The 15,927-nt window shown below is 39.3% G+C and overlaps 1 pseudogene; it reads left to right on the top strand.

Moving 5' to 3' along the window:
• The first annotated feature begins 492 nt into the window (after positions 1-492).
• LOC118609742 lies at positions 493-611 on the top strand (annotated as a pseudogene).
• The last annotated feature ends 15,316 nt before the right edge of the window (positions 612-15,927 follow it).

The following is a 15,927-nucleotide window of genomic DNA, read 5'->3' as shown; positions in this document are numbered from 1 at the left end:
AAGGAAATATTCATATAAAGAAAAATGGCCTGGAAAAGAACCAATTCAACCAGGTCTAGGGTCTAAGATACATCTCTCCTGTTTCAGAAACAAAGGAAATAGCATCAACCCACAGAAATCGGGCTTAACTTGTATGACTAATAATCACTGCACAGTAGCACTTAATAATTCATCGAAGGAGAGAAGGAGAAAGAAGAAGAAGAAGGCGAAGGAGGGGGACGTTGGAGGGAGGGAGGGAGGGAGGAGTGTTGAGGGAGGTAGGGCGGGCGGGAGGGAGGGCGGGATGGGGAGTGGAGGTTCAGTGACTTCTTGTCGTCACGTGCATGCCTTCCTTCCTTCCTTCCTTCCTTCCTCTTCTTTCTTTCTTTTTCTTTCTTTTCTTTCTTTTCTTTCTTTCTTTTCTTTCTTTCTTTCTTTCTTTCTTTTTACAAGCATTTAACTTTATTTGGCCTAACATTTTTCAAGCTTATTTGACCATAAAAATCTTCCCAAGTCTATGGCCATGCTACCCTGAACATGCGGGATCCCATCTGATCTTGGAAGCTAAGCAGGATCAGGCCTGGTTAGTACTTAGATGGGAGACCACTTAGGAAGACTATGTGCTGTAGGTGTAAAAAAAAAACCAAAAAAACCTTCCTTTGAACAATCTTGACTTTCATAGTATCCGGTGAATCACATCTTGGATTTTAAAGATATAACATTAGGTTCTCTACAGATTAGTTTAGTTATTTTGTTAAAAAGTAGTAAAACATCCCTGGTTGAGAATCTTAGAAAATAAATTTTAGGCTGGTAAATAATATTTGTAGTAAATATTCTAATAGATTTTACAAAAATGTGCTATTTTACCCTTTTTTTCATGAAAATTTTAAAAGCATTTTTAAATTACCTGTCAGGTGGATGTGTTTGCTGTATCCTGTTTTATATAGTCTTATAAGTTTGTATTTTGGCATCCATGATTATTCTAGTATTTTAAGTACAAAGATTATTATTATAACACTAGTCTTTATGCTTTGGGAGGAGAAGGGTAGAGGTTCAGATAATACCAAGTGCCTATTTAAGTATCTAAAATGTAAAGATATTTTTAATTCAAACAAGAGTTATTTTTGAGCTCCTTTTTCTCTTGAGGTGCCATGGTAGGTTCTGGCATACAAGGACAGTGTGAAGTGATTTTCTGACATGCTCTCTAGCTGTTTACTGAAAAATCTGATGACCAAACCAGAAACAACAAGGTAATAGGAGGTACGAAAAGGGAAAGAGGGGCGAAGGTTGAAAGGAGAAGAAATAAGACTAAATAAAAGAGATGTAAAAAGGATGGAAAGAAGAATTGAAAAAATTTCCACTTCTATCTGAGTCTCTATTTTTCTATTCCAATATAACTTTGGAGCTCTTTCTTCACAATCTCACACATCAAAAGTTTTAACTACTAGGTTTTTAGAAGGAATTTGCAATTGCACGGTGTGCAAACAATAAGATAATGTTTTTTATACAAAAACCTCAAAACCTTAGGACTCCTTTTTGAGGTAAAGCTTCAAATACCACACCAAAATCCTCACAACTTGCTCTCTGTTGATCAGCAGGCTCCTTCTCTAGTTTCTTCAGTTTCAACTTCTTGGGGTACCATCCTACAAAACACAGTCTCTAGGCCTCACTCCCGAGGGTTCTTACAGGTAGGCAGGATTCATGTGATTGAGCTTGAGCAAGGAAAATGAACTCATTTGCAGTGTGCCCCAGTTCTGTTTTATTGAGGGGAAGAAGGCTGGTACTCTGTGCATCTGTATGCCCAAAGAACTTTTGATTGTGCAACTGAAAAGGGAAGGGGTACAGGAAATTCACATGCTTTCAGCAATTTGTTCTGGAGTCTTTTCCAGGCTCTCTCTATTTCTGGGGTTATACGGGCAGTTCCACTGCCAGCTCCAGCTGCTTTTGCTGAAATATGAGTCTAGGACCCATCTGAAGTTCTACAGAATTGGTCCTCCAAGATGAGGAGGCTTCAGAAATTTCCATTGTTATTTTTATAATGATTTTATTGAGATACAATTCACACACCATGCAATTTACCAGTTTAAAGTGTACAATTAAATGGTTTTTAGTATATTTAGCTGTGTAGCCATCACCACAATTTTAGAACATTTTATCATTCATAAAGGAAACCTTCACTCTCCATTTCTCCTTAACCACTCTCCTCCACATTCCCATCTCTAGGAAACCACCAATCTACTTTTTGTCACTTATGGTTCTATTGCTATTCCGGACTTAAGAGAAGTCCAGAATATATATGGAATTCATATTTAAAACATGTAGTCTTTTGTGATTGGCTGTTTTTAAGTTTCTTCCATGTTGTGGCATTTATCAGTACTTAATTTTTTTTATTATGAAATACTATTCCATTTTATGGATATGACACATTCTACTTATTTATCTGTTGATGGACATTAATTTCTACTTTTTGACTATTATGATTAGTGCTGCCATGACTGTTAGTGTACAATTTTTTTTGTGTGGGCATGTTTTTATTTTTCTTGGGTAGATACCTAGTAGAATTGCTGGATCATATGTTAACTCTATGTTTAACCCTTTAAAGAACTGCCAAACTATTTCCACAGTGGCTGTGGTATTTTATATTCCCACTAGAAATGTAAATGCAGGTTCTAATTTCTCGACATCCTCATCAACACTTGTTATTTCTGCCTTCTTTTTATCATATTCATCCTAGTGAAATGATATCTCATCGTGGTTTTGATTTGCATTTCCCTGATGGCTGTCGACAGTCTTTCCATGTGTTCACTGGCCATTTGTATATCTTCTTTGGAGAAATGTCTTTTCAAATCCTCTGTTCAATTATTAATTGAGTTGTTTGTCTTTTTATTATAGAATTATATAAGTTCCATATGTATTCTAGATAAAAGTCCCTTCTAAAATATATGATTATTTTCTCCCATTCCATGGGTTGCTTTTCACCTTCTTTATGGTATATAAGTTTAAGTGTAAAAGTTAATTTGATGATGTCCAATTTAGCTATTTTTTATTGCTGCTTGTTTTTGGTTTCATAGTTAAGAAGACATTGCCTAATGCAAGGTTTAGCTCTTATATTTGGGTCTTTGAACCATTTTGAGTTAATTTCTGTATATAGTGCGAAGAAGGGGTCCAATTTCATTCTTTTGCATGTGGATATGAGATTTTCCCGGCACCATTTGTTGAAAGACTATTTTTTTTCTCACTGAAATGTCTTGGAGCACATTGTTATTTTTATGACATGGTAAAACAACAATGAGTAGCTAAAGAAATTGCAGAGAAATTTTTTGACAAATCCTGGACAGTGGTGATTCATGGTAGCTACATTGCGCTGTCCCTGTCATAAATATTATCTCATTTAATCCTCACAAAAACTCTTTGAGGTAGATTATAACTATTCCCATTTTATAGATGAAGAAGCCAAGGTTTAGAGAGCTTAAAAAGCTTACCTAATAGGTCATTGCTAATAACCAGTGGTGCCAGGCTCTGATTCCAGGCCCATCTGATTTCAGCACTGCCATGACCAATTACTGAGTCATGCCAGAAATAACAATGGCATGTAACTATGTGCCAGCTACTACTCTAAGCACATTAGTAACTCATTTTGTTCCTATAATAACCATAAGAGGAGTGTGTATTATTTTTATACCTATATACGGATGGATAAACTGAGATACAGAGAATTTAAATAACAGCCCAACAAGTAAGTGGTAGAGCTAGGCTCTGAACTCAAAGTCTTTGCCTTTTAACTGCCATACTATAATACTATGCAAAACTTTGTTGCTGCAGTTTTCTGTTTTCATCTACAGCTTCTCTTTTTGGATGCCTTTATAATCTGTTCATTTGCGATTTCCACAAACAAGTCACATTAATTTTGCTAGGGCTTCTTGACTCTGGGGTTGCTCACTGCAATAGTCTTGAAGAAATTTCCAGTAGGTATTTTTTTCTTAATGAGATGTTACTCTGTGCATCTGTATCTCCAAATAATGTTCATAATACTGAGCATCTGCTTTTTTCTAAATTAAGGGAATTTCTTTTAATAACGGGCACCAACAGCCTACAGGAAATCAACCAAAATCCAGTGTAGATTTCATTTAAGGTAAAATGAGTGACTTTTACCCCTTAGGCCTATGTATCATTGTTCATGACCTACACAAGTATAATGAATGCTGCAGTTTGAAAAGATGACTGTTACTATGTTCTCAATTTTTACTATTTTTTTTTAATCATGAAACGTCAACGTTCATTAATTCCACTTGTTCTTCTTGCAGATGAAAAAAACCTGATTCCCCTAAAGGTTATGAGACTGGCTCAGAACTTCTGATCCTATTCCAGGGCATTTCCTGGTCCCAAGTCTACTTTTGGTGATGTCACTACATTTGTTTTTGTTTTTTTGGGGGGGGGGGAGGGGGGTGAATTGTCCTAAGGTATCTGCTGCTAATGCCTTAATGATGGAATGCAGAATGATATAATGCTTTTCAGCTGTTCATTATGAATTTACTCCAGATAGTTTTTTTTTTTTAATTAGAACAATGTTTCCTAGGTTGCCAGGCAACATGATAATGGAGTTTTGGGCTTTATTGCCAGTCAATGAAATAGAAAGGGCACTATCTTTTGCTTTCGGAATGAACTTCTCTTTCTCATTCTTTCTAGATTTGTATTTATTCTGTGTTAAGTCAAAGAATCAAATAGGCATAAGTAAAAAAGTGGAAAAAGCTCATTTAAAAGAACATAAGCATCCTTATTCCTGGTTCCTGCACCTGAATAAATATTTAGTGTGGACATTCAATTTGTGTGTGACACTGTGTTAAGTGGGAAAGTTGGCACCTTGAAGAGTTTTATTAAAACTTATTAAAGACCTGGCCAATTGGGGGGGGGAAAACACAGTTAAGATAAAATTAAAATCTTATAACCATAGAGTAATTCACTTAGGTAAAATATGCATCCGTCTAAGAAAGGACTACTGTAAACTTTGGAGTAGAAGGGTAAGATCAGCTGCAAGTAATCTAAAGATTCAAAATGGAGTAAATTAGGTTGTACTCTTCTCTCACTGATTTTCAACATGGCTATAAACTATTCAACAATTTTATTGAGTTTAGGAAACCTCGATGGAGATGGGAGGATGGCGATCTAAGAGAACACTGAAGAAAATGAATGAATGATCTCCAATTAAAGACTAAAAGGAACTGTATTGTATTAATTTGGCTGAGCCAGAGCACTTTTTGTTACCCATCAGTATCTTTTCAAACACTCCAATTTCATTGTTACCTTTTGTATGTACTATGTGTTGCTTTCTCTCTCATCACCTCATGCCTCTAGGGGAAGGTTGAAGAGTCTCCCTAGACAAGTCACTCATTTTCACCAGGAAGCTCATTCACTTGTGCTTGTGTTGTGACTCATAAGTGAACGTTTTCCTACAAGGGGCCAAGAGGCTCATGTGAAATGATCTAGGACACTACCTCATGCAAGCCCATTAAGTTACTGGCTTCATGAAGGCCCTTTGTCACTTTCATTTTGACATCTTGCTAGCTGGCTTCTTGGCCCCCAGGTCCCTTCTTTGCTTTGGATCCTAGTCCCTCTTTTTGGACACTTTCTTTTGTAAAATAAAACCCAGATGTTTGCCCCTGTTTACAGCTGTACTTCCCTTACCCCTCACTCCCTACATCCTGCAGTATGTATCCACAACGAATTTCCTTAATAAACAACACGCTTTCAGAATTTCTCTGATCTGATTTCCTTTGCCTCGCCTTTGCCAGAATCACGGTTGCCCAGGTTTCCAATGATTCCTAGCCACCAACAAAAAGGAACCGTTTCCCATGCTTGATTAGTCATCTATTCACCCAGTGATAAAGCTTATTTATTGTACTTGTACCATGCGGGACACATGAAATGAAGGGTGCAGTTCCTGCTCTCTTACATTCTAGTAGAGGAGAAGCTAATAAATATACACTTGTGTCTGGCTCCCGACCCCATCTCAGGGTGGGCAATGTGTTGGTAAATACTTCCTATGACTCTCCATAATTTGGTAAGTTGGCTCATGGATTTACTGCTTAATACCATTCTTTGCCTGATCTACATGTTTTGCCTTTTAATTCACACTATTCTTAATATCCTCCTTCAGAATTCTGTGATCCTGTCTTTATATAGCCCCTTAATACAACACAGATTTTTATATGTCTGTTGTACCTAGATCAGGCTGCAATATTATAGGAAATGAAAGAGATTAAGAGTCCAGAAAATGAGAGTTTAAAGGAAGGCAAGGATGAACAGTTTAACAACAAAAACAACAACACAACAACAACAGAATGGCAAAACAGAACTTTTAATACGTTAGAGTGAAAATCTGGTCTTTATGGACATTTATCATTTATAGTTATCTATGAACGTCAGTATCAGCATTCAAGGAGGCTTATTCAGCCTGTATATGACAAATAATGAAGCTGGTTGTTCATGCCCAGCATCTGTTCTGATTGGTTGGTGCCAGAATGAATTTACATAAAAATAATAAAGCCTCAGCCTCAGAGCCGTTTACTTCACAGTCCTACGAAAGCATTCATTCAAATAGTTGCATGTTTTTGTAAAATTTGTACACCTCAGATAAATTTACTATAGTTAGTTAAGACCACTGTTTCTTTCCAGTGTGACTTCCTCTCCATCACACTTCTTGAATTGATGGCTGCAGGCATTTTTGGGGACCAGGTTAGGGGAAGTGGAGTTAGGCAAATATTTAGTTCGGGTTAGCAGGATGTATTGATGAGGTTCCCAGTCACTTCTGTGTAAAGTTAAACATTTCTATCCACTCGTACTTAGGAGCGGTTTCTAGAAATACTCCCAGTGCCTACTGTACTGACTCTACCAGTGCCATGACTGAGCTGATGATAATCAATGTTAACAGGCTCAAAGGCCCCTGGAACCAGAAATGTGTAGATAATCAAGGTGTAAAGAGGAAGAAGCCAGAAGCTATTCTGTGATAACTTATTCCAGTTATCAGATGTGTAAAATTTTAAGCTGAGGATTCAATTCTCATCAATGCCTCATCAAAATAGAAGCTCTCTCCTATCTGGTAAATACTTGATAATGCAGCATATACTATTATAAATGCACCACATAAAATTAATTTTCATACATTTCCATAGGAAATCCTTAGAAATATTCAGATATTAACAAGTGAATTGTAACCAAAAAAAAATTCAAATTGTAACAAAAGCAATAATACATTAAGAAGGTAAAATCTTTGAAAAGAAGTAATGGATATACTCTTGGATTCTTGACAATCCAATTAATGAAGAGGATTGAGTTGATGTCACCACTAGACCCCAGCAAGATGGGCCTCTGCTCTGGGTTCTTGGTCCTCATTCTCCTCCCACCTTGCCCACTGCTAGGGTGAGGAGTCCATGGGGGAGAGAGGAGACACTTGCCTTTCAGTAGTGTTAGCCAGTGGGATATTTTGGACAAGAAATGTACACCTATGACCCCAAACTGAAGACCAGTATTTGGAAAGCACATTCAGGAAAAAAAATTTTTTTTAAAAACACCTTGAAGAGAGAGAGAGCGGCAACCGGGCCATATAGCTAGTGTATTAGAGATGCCAGACAATAAAAAATGAAGTGCAATTTTGTGACATGCAGAAAATAGCCACCCACTAAGGCCACTCCACAGGAACTAGGGAAAGCCAAGTACCTCAGAGTAATGGAGTTAAGAGGAAGTTGGCTAGTGAGTGGAGGCCTTTAGAGAGGTGGATATCATCGTGATTGGGTGGATGTTGGCTGGCAAGGCCCTAATGATGAGAGGCCTGCGTTTTGCCTCCCAGAGCCAGGAGGAATGTGTGGTGACCTTTGCATCCTGCCTGCTTGCTTCCCTGCCTGCCTGGCTGGCTGAGACTGCAGCCAGGCTATAAACTGAAATGAAAATATCCTTCTAAGGGTATTTCAGGTTCAAAATCCCATTGGCTAGTGGGAGGAAAAGGATATTATCTGATGACAGATAGCGGCAGCCAATGCCTGACTGTTACTCATAGAGTCAACATATGCTGGGAATTCCAGGGAGATGCATGCCAGAAAACCTGCATCCTAGTACTTGACTTCTGGTTTAGAGAAACAATGGGGCCTGGGGGTAGGGTGGAGGAAGTGTGTATTTATTCCTGGAGCTGAATATTCATTCCTAAGTGTAGTGTGACTGGAGCTATAAGGTCACTCCACCATTCCTCAAAAGCTTAGGGGTCTTTCAGAAAACTAGATTCTGGAGTACGATGCTTACCTTTATTCAGCTCACTCCACAAATATCTATGGTGAACTTGCTCTATGCTAGCCAGTTGTGCTAAGAACTAGAATGTAAAGACACAAAAGATAGGGCACTTCCCTCTTGGGTTTTGCAAATTTAATAAGGGGCTTACAGAATTATGTTCTGACAAACAAGGACTAAGAAGAAACTGGCAGCTACTTGTTAATCTTTGGAAGCTGGCATTGACTGAATTATGTGAATGAATTTCAGACTGGGAACAAAGATGGATGTTTGGAGTAAGTTAATTTAGGGCTCCAAGACCTTCTGTTTCTTGAAAAATCTATTTTCTCTTCACTCTGCTTTCCAGCACATCAAGGTTGGCTGCCCCATGGGTCTCTGGATGAGTAGAAATACTTGGAGCCTTCAGCAAAGGCCACGACTCTGTGTTCCTAATCTTGTAACTATCTCAAGTACAAAGCCCTCCAGTGGCTCCTTCCAAATTGGCTCATGGATGGTGAGGATGGTTGATACAGCACTGCCCTTAATCTGAAGACTATAGCACCAGCTGTTGGGAATTTTGCCAAAGCCAGAGTATACTTTGGTTAACCCTGAGAATTTACACAGTGGTTCTGCTGTAAAAGCATATATTCTTCCCTCAAGAAATCCAGTGGAGCCAAAACAGTGGAATGTTTTCAGGGCTGTAATGTGAGTAAATTCTGAAACAAACGGCCATGAAGTCAGTGCTTTATTGTCTTCTAAAGCTAGAAACATGACTACTATTCTGTGCTTTAAAGTTTAATGGCTTGTAGCAATAGGGCAGAACATTCTTACATTATGAGGCACAGGCTGTTCTGTATGGTGCTCAGCAGCACTGGCTGACAAGACTCCATGTTTGGGGAAAAAGGGAGAATGTCTTAAAACAGAATACTAGGGAAGTGAATAAAAGCTTCATGAAAAGTTATAGTTGATGACAAGGACTACCATTTAGTGATAGGTTAGCCTCTATGAACTTAGAAATTAAAGTAGCAAAAGGAACTATTCTATAGTTCTAAACCTCTCGGTCAATGGGATTATCAGCCAACTCCTCAGAAAAGATCTATTTAAGCTTATGAGCACCCAGCTAACAAATTCCAGGCAAATGGACTCTTCCTTGCTCTTACCTAATTTTAAACTAGCTTGAATTATTTTTATGGTTAAAAGTTCACGTTTCAGTGATACAATATGCTTTATAGTTCAGAAAAGTGATGGTAGTGATAGTTGCCTCTCAAACATGTTTAAATTCATTGTTATATTTGATAAATAACCTCTTAAGTTTCTCAGATGTGTTTCCTTAAAACATCTCCTCAGTGCTTTGGATGGTTCTTCGAATGCAAACTGGAAGCTTGTGGTTGCTGCTGCTGCTGCTGCAAGATGACGAAGGTGGATAATGTTGTGAGTGCTCACTGAACACCAGGCTCTGTCCACTCTGCACTCTGCATCCATTAGTGCATCTAACCATCACCACTCTAGGAATCAGGTATCCTCAGCTCCATTTCCTAGACAAGGAAGCTGAGCTGATAAGAGGATAAGTAACTAGTTTGTGCTCACGTGGTGTGTATGTAGCCATGCTGGGAAAGGGACCCAAGTATTCCAGGTGCTCATGTCACTCTACTCTACTGATTTCATGATACTAATGAACCTTGACTACTCTCCACTGCTATCCTTGCAAGATATATATCAAACCACATAAATAAACCAGGTTTTATTCCCCAAGATGAAGATACCATTGTATTTTTCAGAGATTAAAACAAAAAAAAGGCAAAATTGAGAATCCAGTCTTTGTTTAATGGACTATTTGCCATCAGGGCCTGGGGAGTATCTTAAGATGGTATTCACCTGGTCATTAACAGACACTTTCACTATTCTTTTTTCCCTTTCTTTTTAGTTACTAAAAAGAGAATGAAAGGAAAGGAAAGAACAGAAGGAAAAAGAAAAGAAAAAGAAAACGCTGTCCTATGGGCCAAGCAGATCTGGTGCAGAGACTCTAGTTTTGGCCCAATCACCTTTACTCACAGGCTATGTGATTAAATCCAAGATACTTGAAAATCCATCATGCAGTAAACCCATAGAAATCAGATAATTTGCTTGCCACCTAGAAAGGATATAATGGGGTTTAACATAGGCAGAAGTGATTTTAGTTTCTTTATTGAATGATGTAAGCTGATGAATTTCATGACACTTACTCCCCCAAAACTTATTTAAAAAAGGATTCTCCAGATTAGGCAACTTAACGCTTCATTAAATCAACTTTTTTGAGGCACTGTTCTCTCTAAAAAAAAAAAAAGAATATGAAAAAAGACAAAGGATAACACATTTATATTTAGGGAAGAGTATGTAGTTTCAAGGTGCCCTTTCAGCGATTGATAATTGCCCATCAGTGTAAACACTGAGTGCCATTCTGGGGGTTAATATCTGAGGGAGAGCTGGGAAAAAATCATGAGATCCTGGGAGTTGGTCCAGTGTGATGAGGACAGAAAACAGCCCTTGGAGGGGAGCCTCGAAGGGAGGAAGAGAACCCTCACAGAGATGGCTCGTTTTCAAGGAGAAAAGGGCAGGGACTCTAAGGGATAGGGACAATGGCTGCTATAGGAATATTATTAATTATAACCCCTCTACCACTTATTATCATAGTCTCTTCAGTCTTTTACTTTCTAAGACAACTGTACCTACACTGTCTCATTTTCTTCTTTACTGGAACCCTGTGCAGAGATTATCCCATTTTGTACTTGAAGCAATGGAGGCTCAGAGAACTTGACTGACTTACCAAGAGTCAGTTTACTATATGGATGGAGATTTGAGGCTCCTTGACTGTGAACTTGCTCCATGGTCCATGTTCTGCATCTTTAATGTCACACTAGTGCCCTGATATTGAACTCCATTTCAATGCACTGCTCCCCAGAATTCATAGAAACCAAACAGACAAACAAACAGTTTTCAAATGGAAGGATTAAAATGCTTTTGGCATTAAGTCCTACAAATGTGCAATTTATTCTCTTTTCTTCTGTTTTTAATTTTTTTAAAATTTAGTTTCGAGTATACAGTACATTGGTTAGACATCTATATAGTTCATAAAATGATCCTCCCAATTGCACCCTCCCTCCTGACCCTCCACCTAGCCAATGTATTAATGCTAACTGCATTCCCTATGCCGTGCTCCCCATCCCCATGACCATCCATCAGCTACTGATTTGTACTTCTTTAACCCTTCACCCCATTCTTCCAGCCCCCAACTCCCCTTCCCCTTTGTTTGTCACCAAATTGTCCACTTTATTTGTGAGTCTGTTTTTGATTAGTTTGTTCTTTTTATTCCTTAGATTCCACATATAAGTGAAATCATATAGTGTTTATCTTTGTCTGGCTTAAATACCTTTTAAGTCTACCAAAGCAATATCTTTTTCCATCTCCTTCCTTTTCATATGTAGCGGTCTTGTTTTCTTATTCGTTTAGCCACTCTACCTTTTGATTGGAGCACTTAATTCTTTTCAATTTAAGGTACTTATTGCTAGGAATGTAGTTGTTACCATTTTTTATTCCTGTTTTTGATACATGTTTTTTCTTCTTAAAGAAGTCCCTCTAACATTTCCTGCAATGCTGGCTTGGTGGTGATAAATTCCTTTAGCTTATTTTTGTCCAGGGAGCTCTTTATCTGTCCTTCAACTCTAAATGATAGCTTTGCTAGATAAAGCATCCTTGGTTGTATTTCCTGGGTCTTCATCCTGTCAAATATTTTTTGCCGAGCCCTCTGACCTGCATAGTTTCTTTTGAGAAATTAGCTACCAGTCTTATGGGTGTTCCCTTATAGGTAACTAACTATCTGGGGGTTTTTTTTGCTGCTTTTAATTGTATTTAAACTTTGGAATTTTAATTATGATGTGTCTTTGTGTGGGCCTCTTTGGATCCCTGTTTTTTGGGGATTCTCTGCGCTTCCTGGGGTTTTATGTCCATTTCCTTCACCATGTTTGGGAAGTTTTCCATCATTACTTCTTCAAACTAGCTGTTCAACATCTTGATTTTCTTCAGTTACGTTGATCAAACGGATATTTTGCCCTTAATAGTGTCCCATAAGCTCCTTAAATTATTTGTATAGTCTTGGCATCTTATCTCTTGCCATTATGATTGCATGTCCTTGGCTTTTCCATAATCTATATATGGCATTTGATCCTTTTCTTATTCACTTTGTTTATTCCATTTAATAGACTTCTCATCTCAGATAATGTGTTCTTCATTTTGGACTGGTTCCCTTTTATAATTGCCATTTCCATTTTTATGATTTTTATCTTTTTGGTGAAATTTTCACTGAATTTATCTATACTTCTCAAAAGTTCATTGAGCATCTTTATAACCAGTGTTTTGAACTCTGCTTCTGGTAGATTACTTGACTCCATTATATCTGGATCTCTGTTCTGTTCTCTCATATGGTTTCTGCTTCTTTGTCTTCCCATTTTGGCTGCCTTTCTGTGTCTGTTTCTATATACTAAGCAAAGCTTCTAAGTCTCCCGGTCTTATTAGTGGGGATTTGTGAAGTAGGTGTTTAGTGGCACAGTCCTGAGAGGGGTCATCTGCAGGCCAAACTTAGCCCTAAGCCTCTACCCCTCCAGGGCCACCTGTTAAGATTCAGCAAGCGATCCACAGGTGCTGTGCTTATAGTTACCTCAAAAGGCCACACCAGAAAACGAGGTTATCTGCCTCCAGTGTGAGTCTAGTTAGTGATCAGCAAGGAGCACCAGACTCGCTGAGGCTATACTAGAGTGTGGATTGGGTAGAGCTGAGAGTTGGGGAAGGCAGGTCTCAGGGAAGCCTCTGGGTGGAGCAACCTCTGTTATCCAGTTTGATGATGTTATGGTTATGGCAGCACTGAGTCTGCGCACTGGGAGTGGGGAGGGCGCAACAGGGAACAATAGATACTATCAGCACTTCTGTACAGAGTGAGTCTCAGCTCTCACTCTGACAATGCCTCCCTGTAAGTCTCTGGTGTCCCTTGCTTGCAGCAGAATTGGCACTGGTGTTCAGAGCGGGCAGGTTCGTCACAGCGAAAATCTGCTCATGGACGGGGCCCCTTTAAGAGGCTTCTGCTGCTGCCGCTGCTGTAGCCTCCATAGCCTCCGTATCACTCAGCTGCTGGAGACTAGGTAGCCCTGCGTCCTTGCCCTGTCCTACCTTCTGCATTGTAAGGTGCTTTCATGGACTTCCCCCTAGTTGTACAGCTTGTTCCTCTAGATCCAAGTGATTTTTCCTTACTGCTGCTTGTTGTTTCTATCACAACTTTGATTTGGTCGCCAGAGGGATGAATGAGATTCTATCATTCATGCCATTTTTTTCCTCTGTGCAATTTATTCTTGCTAGTGAGCCTGGAGATTAAGAGACTTGGATATTATTTTTCATAACTCTACTTTTTATCTATTTAAAAAAGAAAAAAAATCATCTGGAAGTCTATTATTTTCTCCTTTTACCCCCACAAATTAACATGGATTTGTGCTTTCTTTCTGATTTTAAGTAATGAGGCATATTGTTATATTAAATTCAAATAGCATATAAAAATATAAGAAGAAAATAAAAGAATCCCCAGGTAATCATATTCACAGTTTGAAGATCATGCATATACTCTTTGTGCAGATACTTGGAGCTACCTAGTTAAAGAAAGCTAGATTAGTAGCCTTTTATAAAGAGAAATAAATACCCCAAATTTTCTTTTACAATACAGAGTTTTCCTGTCACCAATTTGCTTAATATGAAGCATACCTATGCTTGATAACCATCTGGCAAAAATAGAAAAAAATAAGTACATTTGGGTAAGCCAGTATTTTGAAGAGAAAGGAGGTGGAGAATGGTAGGACATGAAGAAAGTATCTGGTTTAGATGCTGAGGAGGGGATTTAGTCTGTCCAGTTCAATAAGTTCATCTAGAGTTCCTACTCTGTGCCAGGCACAAGGGACACAGAAAAGGCTAGATTCTGTCCTGCGCACAGGTTTCTCAGGCCAGTGATGGCAGATACCTCCTGAGTATGTGACATACGTGCTGTGGGGACCAGGGATGAGGGCAAGGGCAGGCGCTGGAGCCCAACTCTTTGTGGTAAGGAAGGCTTCCTGGAGGAAAAACACCCTGATTGGGTATTGAAGGAGTTAAGCTGGTATAAGAAGGATTCCAGAGAGAAGGAACAGCGTATGAAAAGGTATGGAGGTAAGAATAATGTGGTGATAAGGGAAATCCACAGAGGTTATTGTGTGTCTGTGTGTGTGTGTTTAGTGGTCAGTAGGGAGAGGTCAGACAGATCAAGACAGATCAAGTGAGTATTAAATGTGAGGATAAAGAACACTCAACCCTGGAAATAATGGACAAAGCAGTCACATGGTAGGTTTGCACTTAGAAAAATCACTAGAGTAACAGGTGAGCAGGGTGGATCTGAGAGGCAAAGATGGGGGCGGATAGGAGACTTGGCCAGAGTCCAGGTGATGAGCAATGAGGGCATGGGTGAGAAGAGGTGCTGGGAATGGAGAGGAGGACAGGATGGGAAAGCAAAGGTTTCAGGAAAGAGACAGCTGAGGCAAACCAGGAGAGGCTAACTCCAGAGCTCTAGCAGCAGAACCCACCACCCAGGACCACCCTTTCGGAGGCTGGGGCACTGAGCAAACAGGGAGACTATCCCCTGAGTTTTTCTCTGGTGAGCTGAGGCACTGGAGAGAAAGTTTGTTACTTTTATTAGGAAAAAGAAAAGAATAAATTTTAAAAAATTATACTGGGATATTTGAAAGAAGAGTATAAAAAAAATGTACAAAATTGGCTTGGCTTATTCTTCAGACCCAACCCAGAGATCTTCTAAGAGATGTGAGAGGTTTAGAAAGGATGTGAGTGAACAAGTTAAGAGTAAGGGATGCTGGGCGCCTGCCCACATAACAGTGATTTCCCTAGCAGCCAGGAGTGGTGACAGCTGACGGCTCTCCACAGCGTTCCTCTCAGAGATTTGGCAGAGCCATGGTCCTGCTCACTTCTTGGGGCAATGTGCACCCAGTGATTGATCACTGCGAGGTACAAAGGAACAGACTCCTTGATTTAATTTGGGGCACTTCTGACCTTCCCCAGGGTAAGGCGAGGCTTGAATTCTTGCAGCATTGAAGTTCTAAGTTTCCCTCTACCCAATCCTACTTCCTTTTATCTCCCACAGGTTTTGATCCACTGAGTACTTCTTAAGAAACTTCCTGGAGGTTCTGGTCAAGATGGTAGAGTTGGTAAATGCTGTGCTTGCCTCCTCCCAAAACAGCATTAAAATTGTATCAAAATTATAGGATAATCAACCTGGAGAACCATCTGAAGACTAGCTGAACAGAACTCCTATAACTAAAAATATAAAGATGAGGTCACATTGAGACTGGTAAGAGGGGCAGAGATGTGAAATGGGTTGGTCCCTCACACACATGTGGAGTCTGAACATTGGTAAGAATATCTTGACTGTGGAGGTCCCCCCAGAGAAATGAGGGGTGACAGCTCCACACTGGAGATCCCCAGCCCAGGGTTCCAATATCAGGAAAAGGAGTCTCCACAAAATCTGGCTGTGAAAAATCATCAGAGATTCTCACTATTTGAGTTAGGTGGAAAGATGCTGGAAATCCAGATGTCTCCTTAAAGAGCCTGCACACAGACTCACTTGCTTGTAGACACTTA

The sequence above is a fragment of the Rousettus aegyptiacus genome, unplaced genomic scaffold (genome assembly GCF_014176215.1).
Source record: "Rousettus aegyptiacus isolate mRouAeg1 unplaced genomic scaffold, mRouAeg1.p scaffold_m13_p_11, whole genome shotgun sequence".
Classification (NCBI taxonomy): Eukaryota; Metazoa; Chordata; class Mammalia; order Chiroptera; family Pteropodidae; genus Rousettus; species Rousettus aegyptiacus.
This window is presented reverse-complemented; position numbering and strand designations above follow the sequence as displayed.